This window comes from Sitophilus oryzae, unplaced genomic scaffold, assembly GCF_002938485.1.
Source record: "Sitophilus oryzae breed Bouriz unplaced genomic scaffold, Soryzae_2.0 scaffold_54_pilon_pilon, whole genome shotgun sequence".
Lineage (NCBI taxonomy): Eukaryota > Metazoa > Arthropoda > Insecta > Coleoptera > Curculionidae > Sitophilus > Sitophilus oryzae.
The window spans coordinates 272,088-282,249 of NW_022147140.1; positions in this window are offsets into that span (position 1 = coordinate 272,088).

Below are 10,162 nucleotides of genomic sequence, written 5' to 3' on the forward strand. Positions count from 1 at the left end.
TTTTACGTATAATTTGATACCACACACTTGATATTTCGAGTCAAATTGTCGTTATGAACCGAATGTTACAGTTTCAAATAAACCATATGCAAAAATGTCAAAAGTTGACATATGATACGTCATTCGATTCAGAGTGTCATTTTCTATCGAATAAAATAAAAAAATACCGACGGTGCTATTTAAAAATCAAAAGTTGTAGTCATTTTCGGTGAAATCGGAAGTGACCGAAAACAATTGAATACGTCAATAAATCCCAATTTATGTCATATACTAACATACCAAATCTTGTTTATTTATTTGAAAAAATAAAAAAGTTATAGGGGTAAGCCACTTTTGAGACGCACCTGGTATAACATAAATTAGGATTCATTGACGTATTCAATTGTTTTTGGTCACTTCCTGTTTCATCTGAAATGACGACAACTTTTTGACTCGAAATACCAAGTGTGTAGTATCAAATTATTCGTAAAAAAATGCCTTTTCCAAATATGCTAATGAGCCAGCCTCGTTCCATCTGAAAAAATTTAGATATGATTAAAAATACGATTTGGGCATCTTTTGACCGGCCGGCGCGGCCAGGAGAAGAGACTAAATACATAAAATTTATTTTTCCAAGGCCCCTTGATTAAAAATTACAAGTAAGCCTACACTTGAAAACTGTACTATAACTCCAGATATTTTCAATCATTATTTTGCTAATGTTGCTCTTGATCTGGTACGTAAAATCCCAGTATCAGATTCAAACCCATTGGATAATCTTGCTAATATAGTGCGGCACCAGGCTACTATTGAGTTTACAGAGGTTACTAACAATGAGATCAGAGACACAATAAATTGTTTAAAAAACAAAGTAAGTCGTGATTCTGCTGGTATGAACGTTAGACTATTAAAATCAATAAAAAACATTATAATATATCCACTAACTAAAAATATTTTCCATCCATTTAAAAAAAAGGTACAATGATTCCAATCTACAAGATAGGAGATAAGAGTCTGCCATCCAACTACAGACCTATCTCTATCTTACCTATCATTTTTAAAATTGTTCAGCGATGTATGGTAAATAGAATCGTAAGCTTTTTTGAGAACCAGAATTTTTTTAATGAATTCCAAACTGGGGTTTAGAAAGAACAGAAATGCAGTCTCGGAGATCTTGGAGACTTTGAATTGCAAGAAATTCGATAGTGTTGTTCTGTGACCTGAGCAAGGCCTTCGACTGTGTGGACCATGGTATCCTCCTTAAAAAGATCACAGCGTATAATTTTTCGCCGAAGAGTGTGGAACTGCTGAGATCTTACTTAGAAAATAGATGTCAAAAGGTAAGGGTGGGGGGTGCAGAGTCTGGGGAGACTGTTGTAAACATTGGGGTTCCTCAGGGCTCTATACTTGGTCCGGTTCTCTTCCTAATTTATATAAATGATTTACAAGCAAGTGAGGCTTCAGAGGGTTTTATTTTGTTCGCAGACGACACTACAATAGCCTGTCAGGGTGAAACACTCGAAGAATCATTGGAGGATTCCGGGAGAGCGCGGGCGAGAACTAGTGATTGGTTTCACGCGAACAAATTAGTGTTAAATACAGAAAAACCCTAGCAAATAATATTCTCTATGAGAAACACTCACGTTGCCAGGGAACATGTAAAATTCCTCTGGGTTTGTCTGGATCCGAGGCTTCATTGGGGCGGGCACGTTGACGGGGTTTGTAAGAGACTGGGAAGCGGCATTTTCCTTCTGCGAAATTTAGCTAACAATGTGTTGCAAAGCACAATGAAGTTAGTACGCCTTTATCCATAGTCACTTAGTACGCCTTTATCCAAGACACTTACTACGCCTTTATCCACAGTCATATTTTATATGCCATCCAAGTATGGGGTTACTCTGCTGAAATCCACAGGGTTTTTAGATTACAGAGAAGAGCCGTAAGGCTGCTGGGCGGTCTTGGGTACAGAGAGGAATGTCGGACCGCTTTCCGGGTTCTGGGATTTTCCATCTCTTTATATTTATCGCAATCTACTAGATTTAAGGAATAACATACACTCATGTACAACTCACAGCGAAGTTCATGACTATAATACATGAAACAAAAATAATATTGTAACAGACTAAACAGACTACTGACACAAATTACCTATTACAGATGCGAAAGAAAGCGACTGCATCGGAAACCGCTTGGCAAACCCGACACGCCTATTGAGTGGTGTAAATACACCAGTCGTTTAGTCCGGAAGCCCTTGCTGTGTCGTATTCGTTTGCTGAAGCTCGCTGGTGTGACATAGTGCGTGGTTATATGTTTGTTTTTAAAAACGCGTGTCGGATTTTTGTTGAACTTTCGAACTGTTATTTCTAAGTTTTGCTAATTTGTATATCTTATTTAAAATGGGATACAAATGTGTTTATTTATACTGTTCTACAAAAATCGGAGGAGGAAAATCACTTTTTAGGTTCCCAGAGGATAAGTTAAGGTAAGGAAAAATGATTAATAAGTAGGTATTAGGTATTATTCGTCCTTTTGTAATAGGAATTATTGTAATTTAGTATTTTCAAACTGAAAAAATATCTAAGTACATTCGATTTAAATGAACAAAAATAGAAAAATGAAATGCTCTTTTGCTGGAGTTTGTATTTTAAACCCCCAAAACAGGTGTGTCTTTATTCTTGCCGGCTTGCCTGCATTGCATGCAACATTATTTTAAATAAAACTACGTTCCTCTTATTTTTAAGATCTGTTCATAAATTATGATAAAGCCACGAATATACGTGACTCATCGCTTGACGAAGTTAGAATCGACACGTACGCTCTGTTTTTTTACATTAAGAACGTGATATTTTACGGCAGACGTAGTGTTATTATCCCGTCCTCATTTTAATTAAATTTGTAATATTAGTTTAGGAATGTCCCATCTCATATAAAAACCTTCATACCTCTGAGGTCATAAACGACCCTACAATATAATTCTAATTGATAAGTTTTACTATTACCTTTGGGAATTTTGATCATAAATTTATATAGCTTTTGCAGACGTCTGTCTACCTAAACAATGTAAGTTTAGGGCAGTGTAAGTAAGGCAGTAGGTTTTTAAACATCTGGTCTAATCATCGGCGTCTGCACTCCCCCTACTCACTCTAAAATGATAGTGTGGTTTTTAATTCTGTCAACTTTGGCGTGGTTGACAAATGACAAATCGCCTTTTGTGGATTGACTCGTTTTTGTCTTTCAGTTTTTTGTGGCTTTTTCTTTAGGTAGTTTTTATTTTTTATTAGACTACATAATATGTAGCACCGAATAATAATATAGCAAGAAGAGTCACTCTAAATCCCGCCCTATTTTACGTTATTTCCACGTGGCTGTGTTTTTTAGCGGAAGCTCTTATTTGAAATCGGTGTGTTTTTTTGTACGGAGTATATTTATTAAACTTGTTACCTAGCTCTATTGGTAAAAACTTACTAAAGTGAGATCATCCATCTTGACGTGATGTTCTTTTTTAAAAAAATGTTTTTATTTGTCTATTTATTTTAATAAAAAACGTTTATGTTCAAAAGTTAAAATTTTTAGATTATTTTGCCTCGGATTGTGCTTTTTTAGGTCATTAAGTTTGTTATTATTTTAGTTTTTGTTCTGTGTAAATAAATATACACAATTAATATATTTATGTAACATAATATGTTTGTTTATTATACGTTATCCTATTTCAAATACATACCGACCAGACTTTATACTATTTACATTTAATTCCATCCGCCGCGCCGCATTTATTTGTGAAGAAAACCCGTATTCGAACGCTCGACCCAGCGGCTGCATACGACCATAAAATTTTTTGCTACCGCTGCGGCCGCGGCTCGTCTTTGTAAACGCCACATGAAAGCTAGAACGCCGGCTGACCCTTCTTGTTATACTATTATTCGATGTATGTAGGTACAAACACGACAATTTAAGTAAGTTTGTCTGCCATATACCATAAATGCATTAGCCCTTTGTAAATCTCAAACCGGCTAATAATTTTTACAACTTAGGGCCTTAATTAATGTTTTTATACTATAAATATCTTTCTTTTCCCTAATTTCCTACGAACTGATATATGACGAGCAATCTATTAAATTACTGTGAGATTATATGCCTCGATCACATATTGGTGCAGATTATTTTAACCCAAACAAATAATAACGCAAACTATACATTGATGCGGATTGTCTATCAACTCTTTCTGAAGGTCACAGAAACCGAAACGCGGAATTCGGTGTACTTTCGCATCTGTTATAGTTAATTTGTGCTACTGGCGTCTAAGAAGGTGTCAGGATGGTCAGAGGTAGGCCTGTTCCAAAGACCGTTTCAACACCGGTGTTGAGCTGACAGATCAGGCCATTGGCACCAATTGGACCACGTAATCGTTCGAAGGACGCACTTAAAAGATGTCAGTCTCACAAAAGCCAGAGTAGATGCCGAATGTGGCATTGACCACCGACTTTTAATCTCAAAAATGAAAATCCAGTTAAAACCCAAACATCCACACTGTAAAAAGCAAAGCTATATGACCAGATTAAACGTACGGGGTCTAGAGAACAACGATACGGCGACGCCTTCCGGGAAGCCACTTCCACCGATAACTTCAATCTCAATCGTGGATGCTGAACAAGGCTGGGCACAACTGAGAGATGCGATTCACAAAACAAGCGAAGCGGTACTGGGAAAATCCATCAAAAAGAAACAACCAGACTGGTTTAACGAAAATCATCCGCATATACAGGCTTTGTTGGAACAAAAGCATAGAGCACATCAAGCCGTCACTGCAAATCCACACAATCCAAGACTAGCAGACAACTTTCAGGCAGCCAACAATATGCTCCGAAGAAACCTGAGCCAACTAATGGATAACTGGTGGTCGCAAAAAGCTAGTCAGATTCAGGAGTATGCCACGTATCACGACTATCGTAAATTCTTCGAGGCTGTCAAAAGAAGTATACGGTCCAACTAAGAAGACAAGATGCCCAATCATGGCACAAAATGGCGAACTTCTAAAAGAGGAAGAGCAAATCAGAAACCGATGGAAAAAGCGTTACAGCCATATCCTTAATCAAGAAAACAACCCCAATATGGAAGCACTCAACATAATACCTCAGTATAACAGCCTCGATGTATTAGACATTCCAATAACAGAACAGGAAATAAAGGACTCCATAAAACAGCTTAAAAACAACAAATCAGCTGGCTATGACGCGATTCCGGCGGAAATCTATAAGTGTGCAAGTAAAGAACTTATTGGGCATCTTAAGACTCTCTTCGATGTCATATGGGAAAGCGGAGAGGTACCTCAGGACTTTTGCAACGCGAATATAGTGAATATATTTAAGAACAAAGGAAGTGCATCAGACTGCGGAAACTACCGAGAAATTTCACTACTGGCTATCGGAGGAAAAATTCTTGCAAAAATTATGTCAAACCGTCTGCACCCACATATAGAAAAAATCCTCCCAGAATCGCAAACGGGTTTTCGCACCAACCGCGGTACCGTCGATTCCATATTCTCCATCCGGCAACTACAGGAAAAAGTAAAAGATCAGCAGTCTAAACTTTACGTTGCATTCATCGATCTAACAAAAGCCTTCGATTCTGTGAACAGAGATGCACTTTGGGGAATTATGAAAAAGTTCGGAGTACCCATCAAATTTCTTACAGTGTGTAAAAGCCTCCATAACAACAACAAATCAAGAGTGTCATATCATGGATCACCTGAGCGATCCCTTCCTAACAAACACAGGCGTTAGGCAGAGATGTGTCTTAGCGCCTCTCCTATTCAATATATTCATGTGAGCGCTCTCCATTATAGTGGACAGCAAACTGCAGGGGAGAGGTTTGGGCATTTGATACAGATACGACGGCGGTCTGTTCAACATAAAAAGACTCAGGGCAAAAATACGTACAAAATTTATCACAGAACTTCAATACGCTGATGACTGTGCTCTAGTTGCAAATTTAGAAGTTGCGATGTTGAGATTTGTCTCAACACCGAACAGGTCTAGTCAGGGGTATTGGTCTGCCAAATTTTATAATAAAATCTTTTAAGAATTTATCAAACAAGGATTTCAACATTATATTAAGGACATTTTTAATTGAAAATGCGTTCTACTCGCAAGATGCGTATCTTTCTTTCAATTTCTTTGGTTTGGTTTGGTTGTGTATTTTAACTGTAATGTTCTATTTTTATAATATATGTATTACATATTTATTTCATTTTACTTTGTAACCTGCAAGGCTTGATAATATAACCTAACCAACTAAACCTTAATGGTAATTTAACATGAATAAACGAATTTTGATTTTTTTTGAATTTTGAATAATTTCTCTCATGTTGTTGACAATAGTTGGTCGAGATTTGAAAACACTGTCTTTAACACATCTCCTTAAAAAAAGTCGATAATAGACAAACCTGTAGCATTTAAGTATTCTATTAATTGGCGAATTCACACTACAGAATCATGGGTATCAATTCTCTCTGATGTAGGATAAGTTTCCATTTTCGGCAAATTTTTGAGATTTTTTGAAATGTTTTAACTGACACAAAATAATAACTAGTTGTTAAAGTTGAACTAATGTGACAGCTATGTTGAAATAGCGTCAGATATATGACAGCTACCTAAATTTTCTCTAAGAGTACGCATGCGTACCCTGTGCGTACTCTAGGTAGACACGTAATCAAATTCTAAAAATCAATTTACCATCTAGACAACTAATAAAACTTTAATTTAGCCCTAAAATGGCCTTGTAAACAAAGCACTTTTTAGACACACACCACATTACAGCAGTTTTTGTAAAAATTGGATACACAAATGTATAGAAATATTATACAGGTTTAGTCTTAAATAATTTCTCGTTCGCTTTTTCGAATTTATATAACATAGAAAGCCAGAATGTTATCGGAAAGTTCTGATAATAAAGACTACTTTAATATTGGCACTCCACCAGAACTTACAGAAGCTGCAAAAAGAGCAGAAGCCAGTTTACTTCCAGAGAAATGTAGGGGGCGATATGAAATAGCATTGAAAGTATACGCAAAATGGTGTTCCGAAAGAATTGCTAAGAATATTGCTTCGGAGACAGTCTTGATGGCATATTTTAGCGACATGGTAAGGCAGAAAAAGCCATATACTCTTTGGGCTACGTACAGTATGATACGCGTGGGTTCCACTAAGAACTACCCGTTCATTAAAACGCCACCAAAATTATTGTAACGTGCCAAAATTTCACTAAACTATTTTATTTCTTTTCTTTAATAATTTAACGCTAATTGATATTATTATTAGTCTGAAATATCGATCAGTTCAATTCAGTAAACCAAGAATAAATAAATCGTACTTACATGTTAACAAAAGTAATTATTCCATCCTTATTTTTAACTAAACATATTTCACACTTAATAACATTTTTTTTTTTGCAGCACAAAACTAGTTTGATTTAATACAATTTATCATTTATTTTAGCTGAAATAGATAAATAATTCTTTCCGCCGTTAATTATGTTTATATACTAAATACGTAGGTTAGAAATTTTTGAATTGAACTGTCAAATATTTATTCTATATATTTTTATTAACATTAACTATTAGGGCAACCTAAAATATAATACTCTAATAAATTGATTATATATTTTTGTATTTTATTTAATCAACAGTAATTATTGAGCCTATTGTCACTTAGTTAAACCCATTAAATTTATGTTGCTCTATTTTTAATTTTTTAGGTAGAATTTTCTAAGCATAATTGTCTTTAAAATATCGTATCGATCCGGCAAGTGAGTCATGCGCAATATCCCTAGATTGTTGCTATTTATTAATTTTTGAATGTTTTGATAAGCAAATTTCTATATAACTTTCATTAATCTCGTTAACTTTATTTTATTCTATTAATTATATAAATTATTGATATTAACTTTATTTTCCTTAATATATAACTTTTCTCTTCATGTCTCTTTATTCAGCCCATGGTTAAGTAAATCCAGCATTTTATCAAGGGCTCGTGTTTTTATCTGGCTATTTCTTTGTTGCAAAAAAGGTTTCGTTTTCTGGAACCAATTCCTTTGGTTTCTGGTCACTTTATGTTCAGCTAGTGTGAGGTACAGAGGCCTCTCGGTCATTTTGTCAAGTTTTTGATTTTTTACCTCCCTTGTGGGATTTTCGGAGGTGCCCAAAAATTACTGCATTGCAGCATCCCATCTTACCTTGTTTTTTTGGACGGTGCTACTGTTTACCGGTGACGGGATTTTCACCTCAAAAGCTGACGTGGGTCAACCAAGCAGCCCGCCTTTTTTTATTGAGCACCCCATTCCATCCAGGGGAAGAAATAATATTAATCACCTGAGGATTCGTAGAAAACCTTGAGTTACAGGCAAAGCCTATTTTTTTTAAATTAATACATTTCTTTCCACTTTTTTTCTCTTTAAAAAAAAACTATTTTTTTTATGGTATTCGTACTCATGGAGAAAACTATAATATTATTCTCTCCGTATTTTTTTTCGTCGGAGCCGAAGAGTTTTTTGTCTGGACCGGAGAAGTTTTTTCGTCTGGGCCGAAGAAGTTTTTCTTCTGTGTTGAAGACTCTGAGCCAGTTTTTTTGTTGGAGCAGTTTTTTCCGCTGTATCCATTTTACTTTTCTGGAGGAGTTGACAGTCGACTGTTGACAGTTGACAGCCGACGGTGTCTGCCCAAGATTGATTTGATTTAGAAGATTTTCAACCATTTGGTATCGTACAATTCAATTTTATTTTTTCCTTATTTTTTTTTTGTATTTGAATTTTATTGGTGCGTACGAATACCGAACGTAGATAATTTTTTTTTTAACATTATAATTTAATTAGAATAAATTTTCACATAATTTAATTCTGCTGATAAAATAATATTTCATTTTTTTTTCCTTTTTAATTTTTTTGTAAATTTAATACATTGACACAGTTTCTTTTGTCTCATTTAAAATCTTTAAATCTATTCATTTTTTTTTTATTTTTTTTTTTTTTTTGAACTGATGAATTCATAATTATTAGTTGATTATTTTGATTTATTTATTTTTAATAATTATATTATTAATTATTATTATTAGTGAATTGTTTTCAGTATTATTTATTTGATTTATTAATTTGTTGATTAATTTGATATATTAGCTGAATTTTAGTTGTCGCTGGATAATAAAATAGCATATATATTTTTATTTTGTAAATCTTACGTGATCACGAAAGGTACCTAGGTATTTACGTAATTTTGCTACTTGCGTATTGTGATATATATTTTTCTTGGTGCACAATTTTTTTTATTGATTTATTTAATTTACTATCCCATCCTTCAATAGAGGGTTCTGAAACTAATCAGTTTGCATTTATTTTTTTTTTATATTTCCTTTGGCCCTATGTCTATATAATTCTCTAAGATCTCTTGGACTTTTTGTTTATTTATTTACTTTTTTTTATTTATGTATTTGTGGAACTTGTGAGGCCCTAAATACACCTTTGGGGATTTCTGACTTTTTTTCCGTCTAAAGTCAGTGGTGCTCTTAACCCGCCCCTACCTCCGAATTTTCTGAGCTAGTGCATAAATTTGTTCGCGACTAGACCCCTGCAAATTCCATAAATATTTATTTTCCTTTAAAAAAAAAAAAAAAATCTTAATAATATTTTTTTTTTCTTCTGTATTTTTTTTCAATAAAAAAAAAATTTTTCTTTTTTAATTTAAAAGAGCCGAGCTAAGGCCAAAACGCGTGAAAAATTTTATGGCGCCCAACGTTGGGCAATTGATTTAAATAGGGCAATTGCATTAAAAAGGCAATTCTATTAATATCTATTATTATTATATATCTATATAGACTTAGGGCCAAATAATTTTATATTCATCTTGCTGGTTAATATTTATTCATTTTTTTAATATTATCTTGACTTGATTATTATTGGAATACTATTTTCATTAATTTATCTTTGATTTACCTTTGATTTACCTTTTGATATTTTGTATTTTTTATACCTTTTGATTGATATAATTTTGGTATATAGTTGATCACTTTCTATTTTATCTTTTTCTATTTTCTATTTACCTTGTTTTTTACCATGGATTGCATTAGCAATACGTAACTGGAACGGGGCACTGAAGCTACGCATTGCAGCAATACGTAACCGAACGAAGTAATACCAA